Source organism: Triticum urartu, chromosome 7A (assembly GCF_056163025.1).
Source record: "Triticum urartu cultivar PI428250 chromosome 7A, HENAU_Tu73, whole genome shotgun sequence".
Lineage (NCBI taxonomy): Eukaryota > Viridiplantae > Streptophyta > Magnoliopsida > Poales > Poaceae > Triticum > Triticum urartu.
The window spans coordinates 106,411,129-106,423,834 of NC_141879.1; positions in this window are offsets into that span (position 1 = coordinate 106,411,129).

Consider the following 12,706-nt stretch of genomic DNA (forward strand, 5'->3'; position numbering starts at 1 on the left):
TGATTTGAGCAGATATGGGTATATCTACTTAATGAAACACAAGTCTGAAACACAAGTCTGAGCAGATATGGGTATATCTACTTAATGAAACACAAGTTCAAAGAATTTCAGAGTGAAGTAGGGAATCATCGTAACAATAAAATAAAGTTTCTATGATCTGATCGCGAAGGCAAATATTTGAGTTACGAGTTTGGCCTTCAATTAAAACAATGTGGAATAGTTTCACAAACTCATGCCACCTGGAACACCATAGCATAATGGTGTGTCCGAACATTGTAACCGTACTTTATTAGATATGGTGCGATTTATGATGTCTCTTACTAATTTACCACTATCGTTTTGGAGTTATGCATTAGAGACAGCTGCATTCACGTTAAATAGGGCACCATCTAAATCCGTTGAGACGACACTATATGAACTGTGGTTTAGCAAGAAACCTAAGTTGTCGTTTCTTAAAGTTTGGGTCTATGGCGCTTATGTGAAAAAGCTTCACCCTGATAAGCTCGAACCCAAATTGGAGAAATGTGTCTTCATAGGATACCCAAATGAAACTATTGGGTACACCTTCTATCACAGATCCGAAGGCAAGATTTTCGTTGCTAAGAATGGATCCTTTCTAGAGAACGAGTTTCTCTCGAAATAAGTGAGTGGGAGGAAAGTAGAACTTGATGAGGTAACTGTACCTTCTATCGAATTGGAAAGTAGTTCATCAGAGAAATCTGTTCTTGTGATGCCTACAACAACTAGAGAGGAAGTTAATGATGATGATCATGAAACTTCGGATCAAGTTACTACAGAACTTGGTAGGTCAACTAGAGCACGATCCGCACCAAAGTTGTACGGTAATACTTTACTGGAAGTCATGTTACTAGGCCATGATGAACTTACGAACTATGAGGAAGCGATGATGAGTTCAGATTCCGCAAAATGGCTTGAGGCCATGAAATTTGAGATGGGATCCATGTATGAGAACAAAGTATGGACTTTGGTGGACTTTCCCAATGATCGGAAAGCCATAGAGAATAAATGGATCTTCAAGAGGAAGACAGACGCTGATACTAGTGTTACTATCTACAAAGCTCGAATTGTCGAAAAACAGTTTTTGACAAGTTCAAGGTGTTGACTACGATGAGATTTTCTCATTTGTAGCGATGCTCAAGTCTGTTCGAATCATGTTAGCAAATTGCCACATTTTATGAAATCTGGCAAATGGATATCAAAACTACTTTCCTTAATGGATTTCTTAAAGAAGAGTTGTATATGATCCAATCAAAAGGTTTGGTCAATCCTAAAGGTGCTAACAAAATGTGCAAGCTCCAGCGATCCATCTATGGACTGGTGCAAGCATCTCGGAGTTGGAATATACGCTTTGATAAGTTGATCAAAGCATATAGTTTTATACAGACTTGCGGTGAATTCTGTATTTACAAAAAAAGTGAGTGGGAGCACTACAGCCTTTCTGATAAGTATACATGAATGACATATTATTGATTGAAAATGATGTAGAATTTTCTAGAAAGCATAAAGTGAAGGAAATATGCCCTAGAGGCAATAATAAAGTTGTTATATATATATATATTTCCTTATATCATGATAAATGTTTATTATTCATGCTAGAATTGTATTAACCGGAAACTTAGTACATGTGTGAATACATAAACAAATAGAGTGTCACTAGTATGCCTCTACTTGACTAGCTCGTAAATGAAAGATGGTTAAGTTTCCTAGCCATGGACAAAGAGTTGTCATTTGATAAGCGAGATCACATCATTACAGAATGATGTGATTGACTTGACCCATCCATTAGCTTAGCACGATGATCGTTACAGTTTCATTGCTACTGCTTTCTTCATGACTTATACATGTTCCTCAGACTATGAGATTATGCAACTCCCGAATACCGGAGGAACACCTTCTGTGCTATCAAACGTCACAACGTAACTGGGTGATTATAAAGATGCTCTACAGGTGTCTCCGATGGTGTTTGTTGAGTTGGCATAGATCAAGATTAGGATTTGTCACTCCGAGTATCAGACAGGTATCTCTGGGCCCTTTCGGTAATGCACATCACTATAAGCCTTGCAAGCAATGTGACTAATGAGTTAGTTATGGGATGATGCATTACAGAATGAGTAAAGAGACTTGTCGGTAACGATATTGAACTAGGTATTGAGATATCGACGATCGAATCTTGGGCAAGTAACATACCGATGACAAAGGGAATAACGTATATCGTTATGCGGTTTGACCGATAAAGATCTTCATATAATATGTAGGAACCAATATGAGCATCCAGGTTCCGCTATTGGTTATTTACTGGAGATGAGTCTCGGTCATGTCTACATTGTTCTCGAACCCATAGGGTCCGCATGCTTAACGTTTTGTGACGATTTGTATTATGAGTTAAGTGATTTGATGACCAAAGTTTGTTCGGAGTCCCGAATGAGATCGGGTACATGACGTGGAGTCTCGAAATGGTCGAGACGTAAAGATCAATATATTGTAAGGCTATATTCGGACATCGGAAAGGTTCTGAGTGATTCGGGTATTTTTCGGAGTACCGGAGAGTTACAGGAATTCGTATTGGGCCTTAATGGGCCATACGGAAAAGGAGAGAAAGGCCTCAAGGGTGGCCGCGCCCCTTCCCCATGGACTGGTCCGAATTGGACTAGGGAAAGGGGGCGTCCCCTTCCTTCCTTCTCCTTCTCCCTTCCCCTTTTCCTATTCCATGTGGAAGGTGGAATCCTACTAGGACTAGGGAGTCCTAGCAGGACTCCACACTTTGGGCGCGCCCTATGAGGGCCGGCCTCCTCCTCCCTCCATCCTTTATATACGTGGCCAGGGGGCACCCCATAGACACACAAGTTGATCATTGATCCCTTAGCCGTGTGCGGTTCCCCCCTCCACCATAATCCACCTCGGTCATATCATCGTAGTGCTTAGGCGAAGCCCTGCGGCGGTACCATCATCATCACTGTCATCACACCGTCGTGCTGACAAAGCTCTCCCTCGACACTCAGCTGGATCGAGAGTTCGTGGGACGTCACCGAGCCGAACGTGTGCAGATCACAGAGGTGCCGTACTTTCGGTACTAGGATCGGTCGATCGTGAAGATGTAAGACTACATCAACCGCGTTGTCATAATGCTTCCGCTTACGGTCTACGAGGGTACGTGGATAACACTCTTCCCCTCTCGTTGTTATGCATCACCATGATCTTGTGTGTGCGTAGGATTTCTTTGAAATTACTGCGTTCCCCAATAGTGGCATCCGAGCCAGGTCTATGCGTAGATGTTATATGCACGAGTAAAACACAAAGGAGTTGTAGGCGTGGGTATATACATATTGCTTGCCGTCACTAGTTGATTCTTGATTCTGCGGTATTGTTGGATGAAGCGGCTCAGACCGACATTATGCGTACGCTTACGCGAGACTGGTTCTACCGACGTGCTTCGCACACAGGTGGCTAGTGGGTGTCTGTTTCTCCAACTTTAGTTAAATCGGATTCAATGAACAGGGTTCTTTCTAAAGATCAAAAAGCAATCACTATACCGCGTTGTGGTTTTTGATGCGTAGGTAAGAACGGTTCTTGCTAAGCCCATAGCAGCCACGTAAAACTTGCAACAACAAAGTAGAGGACATCTAACTTGTTTTTGCAGGGCATGTTGTGATGTGATATGGTCAAGACACGATGAGAGATAAATTGTTGTATGAGATGATCATGTTTTGTTGAAGTTATCGGCAACTGGCAGGAGCCTTATGGTTGTCTCATTATTGCATCAGATGCAAGCGCCATGTGATTGCTTTACTTTATCGCTATGCGATAGCAATAGTTGCAAAAGCAATAGTTGGCGAGACGACCATGTGACGACACATTGATAAAGATCAAGATGATGGAGATCATGGTGTCATGCCGGTGATGATAGAGATCATGACGTTACTTTGGAGATGGAGATCAAAGGCGCAAGATGATCATGGCCATATCATGTCACATATTTTGATTGCATGTGATGTTTATCCTTTATGCATCTTATTTTGCTTAGTTCGGCAGTAGCATTATAAGATGATCTCTCTCTAAATTTCAAGGTATAAGTGTTCTCCCTGAGTATGCACCGTTGCAACAGTTCGTCGTGCCAAGACACCACGTGATGATCGGGTGTGATAAGCTCTGCGTTCACATACAACGGGTGCAAGCCAGTTTTGCACACGCAGAATACTCGGGTTAAACTTGACGAGCCTAGTATATGCAGATATGCCTCGGAACACTGAGACCGAAAGGTCGAGCGTGAATCATATAGTAGATACGATCCACATAGTGATGTTCACCATTGAAAACTACTCCATCTCACGCGATGATCAGACATGGTTTAGTTGATATGGATCACGTGATCACTTAGATGATTAGAGGGATGTCTATCTAAGTGGGAGTTCTTAAGTAATATGATTAGTTGAACTCTAATTTATCATGCACTTAGTCCCGATAGTATTTGCATATCTATGTTGTAGATCAATAGCTCGCGTATAGCTCCCTGTTTATTTTTTGATATGTTCCTAGAGAAAAATAAGTTGAAAGATGATAGTAGCAATGATGCAGACTAGGTCCGCGATCTGAGGATTATCCTCATTGCTGCAGAGAAGAATTATGTCCTTAATGCACCGTTGGGTGACGGACCTATTGCAGGAGCAGATGCAGACGTTATGAACGTTTGGCAAAACTCGGTATGATGACTACTTGATAGTTTAGTGCACCATGCTTTACAGCTTAGAACCGGGACTTCAAAAACATTTTGAACGCCACATAACATATAAGATGTTCCAAGAGCTGAAATTTGTATTTCAGACTCATGCCCGAGTCGATAGGTATGAGACCTCTGACAATTACTTTGCCTATAAGATGGAGGAGATAGCTCAACCAGTGAACATGTGCTCAGAATGTCTGAGCACTACAATCGCTTGAATCAAGTGGGAGTTAATCTTCTAGATAAGATAGTGATTGACAGAGTTCTCTAGTCACTATCACCAAGTTACTGGAACTTCGTGATGAACTATAATATGCAAGGGCTGACGAAAACGTTTCCCCGAGCTCTTCGCGATGCTAAAATCGGTGACGGTAGAAATCAAGAAAAGCATCAAGTGTTGATGGTTGACAAGACCACTAGTTTCAAGAAAAAGGGAAAGGAAAAGAAAGGGAACTTCAAGAAGAATGGCAAGCAAGTTGCCACTCCCATGAAGAATCCCAAAGCTAGACCCAAGCCTGAAACTGAGTGCCTCTACTGCAAAGGAAATGGTCACTATAAGCGGAACTACCCCAAATACTTGGCGGATAAGAAGGATGGAAAAGTGAACAAAGGTATTTTTGATATACATTATTGATGTGTACTTTACTAGTGTTTATAGCAAACCCCTCGGTATTTGATACTAGTTCAGTTGCTAAGAGTAGTAACTCAAAACAGGAGTTGCAAAATAAAAAAAGACTAGTTGAGGACGAGGTGACGATGTGTGTTGGAAATGATTCCAAGGTTGATAAGATCACCATCGCACACTCCATTTACCTTCGGGATTAGTGTTGAACCTAAAATAAATGTTATTTGGTGTTTGCGTTGAGCATAATATGATTGGATCATGTTTATTGCAATACAGTTATTCATTTAGGTCAAAGAATAATTATTATTCTGTTTACATGAATAAAACCTTCTGCGGTCATACACCCAAGGTGAATGGTTTATCGAATCTTGATCGTAGTAATACACATATTCATCATATTGAAGCCAAAAGATGCAAAGTTAATAATGATAGTGCAACCTATTTGTGGCACTACCGTTTTGGTCATATTGGTGTAAAGCGCATGAAGAAACTCCATGCTGATGGACTTTTGGAATCACTTGGTTATGAATCACTTGATGCTTGCGAACCATGCCTCATGGGCAAGATGACTAAGACTTCGTTCTCCGGAACAATGGAGCGAGCAACTGACTTATTGGAAATAATGTATGATGATGTATGTGATCCGATAAGTGTTGAGGCTCGTGGCGGGTATCGTTATTTTCGGACCTTCATAGATGATTTGAGCAGATATGGGTATATCTACTTAATAAAACATAAATCTGAAACATTTGAAAAGTTCAAAGAATTTCAGAGTGAAGTGGAAAATCATCGTAACAAGAAAATAAAGTTTCTACAATCTGATCACTCAGACGAATATTTGAGTTACGAGTTTCGTCTTCATTTGAAACAATGTGGAATAGTTTCGCAACTCATGCCACCTGGAACACCACAGCATAATGGTGTGTTCGAACTTTGTAAACGTACTTTATTGGATATGGTGCGATCTATGATGTCTCTTACCGATTTACCACTATCGTTTTGGGGTTATGCATTAGAGACAGCTGCATTCACATTAAATAGGGCACCATCTAAATCTGTTGAGATGACACCGTATGAACTATGGTTTGGCAAGAAACCAAAGCTGTTGTTTCTTAAAGTTTGAGGTTGCGATGCTTATGTGAAAAAGTTTCAGCCTGATAAGCTCAAACCCAAATCGGAGAAATGCGTCTTCATAGGATACCGAAAAGTGACTATTGGGTACACCTTCTATCACAGATCCGAAGGCAAGATCTTTGTTGCTAAGAGTGGATCCTTTCTAGAGAAGGAGTTTTTCTCGAAAGAAGTGAGTGGGAGGAAAGTAGAAGTTGATGAGGTAATTGTACCTGCTCCCTTATTGGAAAGAAGTTCATCACAGAGATCAGTTCCAGTGATTCCTACACCAATTAGTGAGGAAGCTAATGATGATGACCATGAAAACTTCTAATCAAGTTACTACCAAACCTCGTAGGTCAACCAGAGTAAGATCCTCACCAGAGTGGTATGGTAATCCTGTTCTTGAGGTCATGTTACTTGACCATGACGAACCTATGAACTATGAGGAAGCGATGATGAGCCCAGATTCCACAAAATGGCTTGAGGCCATGAAATCTGAGATAGAATCCATGTATGAGAACAAAGTGTCAACTTTGGTGGACTTGCCCGTTGATCGGCAAGCCATTGAGAATAAATGGATCTTTCAGAGGAAGATGGGCGCTGATAATAGTTTTACTATCTACAAAGCTCGAATTGTCGAAAAAAAGTTTTCGACAAGTTCAAGGTGTTGACTATGATGAGATTTTCTCACTCATAGCGATGCTTAAGTCTGTCCGAATTATGTTAGCAATTGCCACATTTTATGAAATCTGGCAAATGGATGTCAAAACTGCATTCCTTAATGGATTTCTTAAAGAAGAGTTGTATATGATACAACAAGAAAGTTTTGTCAATCCTAAAGGTGCTAACAAAGTGTGCAAGCTCCAGCGATCCATCTATGGACTGGTGCAAACATCTCGGAGTTGGAATATACGCTTTGATGAGTTGATCAAAGCATATAGTTTTATACAGACTTGTGGTGAAGCTTGTATTTATAAGAAAGTGAGTGGGAGCACTACAACATTTCTGATAAGTATATGTGAATGACATATTGTTGATCGGAAATAATGTAGAATTTTCTGGAAAGCATAAAGGAGTGTTTGAAAGGAGTTTTCCAAAGAAAGACCTCAGTAAAGCTGCTTACATATTGAGCATCAAGATCTATAGAGATAGAACAAGACGCTTGATAATTTTTTTTCAATGAGTACATACCTTAACAAGTTTTTGAAGTAGTTCAAAATGGAATAGTCAAAGAAGGAGTTCTTGCCTATGTTGCAAGGTGTGAAGTTGAGTAAAGAGTCAAAACCCGACCACGGCAGAAAATAGAAAGAGAATGAAAAGTCATTCCCTATGCCTCAGTCATAGGTTCTATAATATGCTATGCTGTGTACCAGACCTATTGCGTACCTCACCATGAGTTTGGCAAGAGGGTACAATAGTGATCCAGGAGTGGATCACTGGACAATGGTCAAAATTATCCTTAGTGGAATAAGGACATGTTTCTCGGTTAGTGAAGTGACAAAAAGTTCGCCGTAAAGGGTTACGTCAATGCAAGCTTTGACACTGATCCGGATGACTCTAAATCTCAATCTGGATACGTATTAAAAGTGGGAGCGATTAGCTAGAGTAGCTCCGTGCAGAGCATTGTAGACATAGAAAATTTTGCAAAATACATACGGCTCTGAATGTGGCAGACCTGTAGAGTAAACTTCTCTCACAAGCAAAACTTGATCACTCTTTGGGTGTTAATCACATAGCGATATGGACTAGATTATTGACTCTAGTAAACCCTTTGGGTATTAGTCACATGAAGATGTGAACTAATCACATAAAGATGTGAACTATTGGTGTGAAATCACATGATGATGTGAACTAGATTATTGACTCTAGTGCAAGTGGGAGACTAAAGGAAATATACCCTAGAGGCAATAATAAAGTTGTTATTTATATTTCCTTATATCATGATAACTGTTTATTATTCATGCTAGAATTGTATTAATCAGAAACTTAGTACATGTGTGAATACATAGACAAACAAAGTGTCCCTAGTATGACTCTACTTGACTAGCTCGTTAATCAAAGATGGTTAAGTTTCCTAGCCATAGACATGTGTTGTCATTTGATGAACATGATCACATCATTAGATAATGATGTGATGGACAAGACCCATCTGTTAGCTTAGCACTATGATTGTTTAGTTCATTGTTATTGCTTTCTTCATGACTTATACATGTTCCTATGATTGAGATTATGCAACTCCTGAATACCGGAGGAACACTTAGTGTGCTATCAAATGTCACAACGTAACTGAGTGATTATAAAGATGCTCTGCAGGTGTCTCCGATGGTGTTTGTTGAGTTGGCATAGATCGAGATTAGGATTTGTCACTCCGAATGACAGAGAGGTATCTCTGGGCCCTCTCGGTAATGCACATCACTATAAGCCTTGCAAGCAATGTGACTAATGGGTTATTTATGGAATGATGCATTACGGAACGAGTAAAGAGACTTGCCAGTAACGAGATTGAACTAGGTATGATGATACTGACGATCGAATCTCGGGCAAGTAACATACCGATGACAAAGGGAACATCGTATGTTGTTGTGCGGTTTGACCGATAAAGATCTTCGTAGAATATGTAGGAGCCAATATGAGCATCCAGGTTCCGCTATCGATTATTGACCGGAGATATGTCTCGGTCATGTCTACATAGTTCTCGAACCCGTAGGGTCCGCACGCTTAACATTCGATGCCGATTTGTATTATGAGTTATGTGATTTGATGGCCGAAGTTTGTTCGGAGTCCCGAATGAGATCACGGACATGACGAGGAGTCTCGAAATAGTCGAGACGTAAAGATCGATATACTGGAAGACTATATTCGGACATCGGAAAGGCTCTGAGTGGTTCGGGTATTTTTCGGAGTACCGGAGAGTTACAGGAATTCGCCGGGGGAAGTATTGGGCCTTCACGGACCTTAGTGGAAAGGAGAGAAGGGCCACAAGGGGAGGCCATGCATCCCCCCATGGGCTGGTCCGAATTGGACTAGGGAGGGGGCGGCGCCCCCCTCTTTCCTTCTTCCTTCTTCTCCTACATGGACTAGCTAGGAAACACTACTAGGAAAAGGTGTATAGCTAATATGGACATTAATGGCGCACCATGTATGTGGTGCGCCACTGCTATATAGCAGTGGCGCACCAGATATACAGGTGCACCATTATTGACATATTACTAATGGCGCACCTGATGTGTGGTGCGCCATTACTAGTTTAGGAAAAAATAATAATAAAATTTTTAGCAGTGGCACACCAGGGGATGGTGCGCCATTACTAGTTGACATAGTAATGGCGCACCTATGCAAAGTGCGCCAAACTTAGTAATGGTGCACCTACACAAAGTGCGCCATTACTAACTTAGTAATGGTGCACTTTGTGTAGGTGCGCCATTACTATGTCAACTAGTAATGGCGCACTATCCCCTGGTGCGCCATTACTAACTTTCTTTGCACCCCCCCCGGACCGTCTTTTTAGTTAAAAAATGAAAATGTCAAAAAAATAAAAGAAAATATGTTTCCCATGTGATATTTGGTCTAATTGTTGGGAAAATTTACAAATATGAATTTCGACTTTATTTGCAAAATCTCTCTCGAATTTAGTAAAATGGGCATAACTTTTGCATACGAACTCGGATTAAAAACTTCGTTCAAGATTTTCATAATCCCCAAAAACCTAACAGAACGAAAGATACGGGGCTTTTAAGATCTAGAGGGGGAAAATAGAAAAAGTTTCAAACTTACTAGTGGCGCACCATTTGCTAGGTGCGCCACTAGTAACAGAAAAAGAAAATTGGTTTCGATTTTGTTTGGGATTTTTTTTTCAAAATACGATACGTGATATGACCGGGAAGTTTGAAATATTTTTTCAAAATTTCATCACACTCATGAACATGAACAAAGTCCTAGACATCAACACGGTTTAATAGGATTGATATGATAGATATATGAACAAGTGCCTGTGAAGTGAGCTGGTGCTGGATTGGATAGAACTGTGAAGTTAGGTGTGCTCGGGCTGGAGTAGTGTGAGGATGGGTGACCTTCCGGGAAGTTTGACCACGGAGTGCGATTTGATTTGAGATTAAGCATAGTGACCTGAGATTAAGGAAAAAAATGAAAAAAAAAATGAAAAAAATTGTTAGTAATGGCGCACTTCTATGTGGTGCGCCATTACTAAGTCAGATAGTAGTAATGGCGCACCGGGTAGGCATAGTAATGGCGCACCTATGGTGTGCCATTACTATCTGGGATACTAATGGCGCACCAGAGGTGCGCCATTACTATTTGTTACTAATGGCGTGATAATAGTGGCGCACCTATAGTGCATCATTAATGGCCAAAACAGGTGCGCTACTAATTAGCCTTTTCCTAGTATTGAAAGGGGGAAAGCTACTCCTACTAGGAGTAGCTAGGAATCCCCCCCTTGGGCGCGCCCCTTGTGGCCGGTCCTCCTCCTCGTCGCCTCCATTATATACGAGGGAGGGGGGCATCCCAAATACCCCTGTTCAAGAATTCATCCGATTAAGCAGTTAGCTTACCGATTAATCCTTACTCATAGGGTCACCGAGTAGCCGATAAACTGATAAATCGTCCGATTAATTGATTAAATGGTCGATTAACTTGCCGATTAGCTTATTAATCCCCTACTCGTCAGCCAACCGAGCAGTTACCAGTTAACGATTTCCTCAACAATGTCAAATACACACAAGTTGATCTTTAGCCGTGTGCGGTGCCCTCCTCCATAGTTTTCCACCTCGGTCATATTGTCGTAGTGCTTAGGCGAAGCCTTGTGTTGGTAACTTCATCATCACTATCAACACGTCGTCGTGCTGACGCAACTCACCCTCGGCCTCAGCTGGATCAAGAGTACGAGGGACATCATCGAGCTGAACGTGTGCAGATCGCGGAGGTGCCGTGCGTTCGGTACTTAATCGGCTGGATCGCGAAGACGTTCAACTACATCGACCGTGTTACTAAACGCTTCTGCTTTCGGTCTATGAGGGTACATAGACACATTCTCCCTTCTCGTTGCTATGCATCTCCTAGATAGATCTTGCATGATCGTAGGAATTTTTTTGAAATGCTGCGTTCCCCAACAAAGATATGGGCCATATGAGGGGAGCACACCAGCCCACAAGGGGTGCCCCCCCCCCCGCCATGGAAGGAGGTCGAGTGGGAGAAGGGAAAGAGGGGATTCGCCCCCTTTTCCTTCTCTCCTTCCTCTTCCCTTTTCCCCCTCTGGCAATTAAGGAAGGGGGGAGCCCGAATTGGGGAGGACCACAAGTAGGATTCGGCCTATTTGGGCGCCCCTGGCTGCCTCTCCTCCCCTCCAATCTATATATATGTGGGGAGAGGGGCGCCTAGAACACACAACATCAATTGTTAGCTGTGTGCGGCGCCCCCTCCACAGTTTACACCCGCGGTCATAGTTTTGCGGTGCTTAGGTGAAGCCCTGTGAGAATCATTTCACCATCACCGTCACCACGCTATCGTGCTGACGGAACTCATCTACTACCTCGACACCTTGCTGGATCAAGAAGGCAAGGGACGTCACCGAGCTGAACGTGTGCAGAACTCGGAGGTGCCGTACGTTCGGTGCTTGATCGGTCGGAGTTAGAAGAAGTTCGATTACATCAACCGCGTTGTCAAACGCTTCCGCTTACGGTCTATGAGGGTACGTAGACACACTCTCCCCCTTGTTGCTATGCATCTCCTAGATAGATCTTGCGTGAGCGTAGGATTTTTTTTTTGAAATTGCATGCTACGTTTCCCAACATTTTTCTGGACCAGAAGAGACCCTAGAAGCTTCGAGAGTGCAGGAGACCTACAAGTGGACCACAAGCTCACACGCACGCCCCCAGCGCCACCCGAGCTTGTGGGCCCCTCGAAGGTCTCCCTGACCTAATTCTAGCGCTATAAATTTCCTAAAATCAAGAAACCCCAAGAGCGAGACCCGAAACAATTTTATTGCCACCGCAAGCCTCTGTTCTTCCACGATCCCATCTGGAGGCCTCCGACGGTACTCTGCCAAAGGGGGAATCAATCACAGAGGCCATCTTCATCAACCTAGCTGCCTCCATGATGATGTGTGAGTAGTTCCCACGGGACCTACAGGTCCATAGCAGTAGCTAGGTCTCTCTCTCTCTCTCTCTCTGATCTTCAATACAATGATACCTTCAGAGATCCATTCGATGTAATCT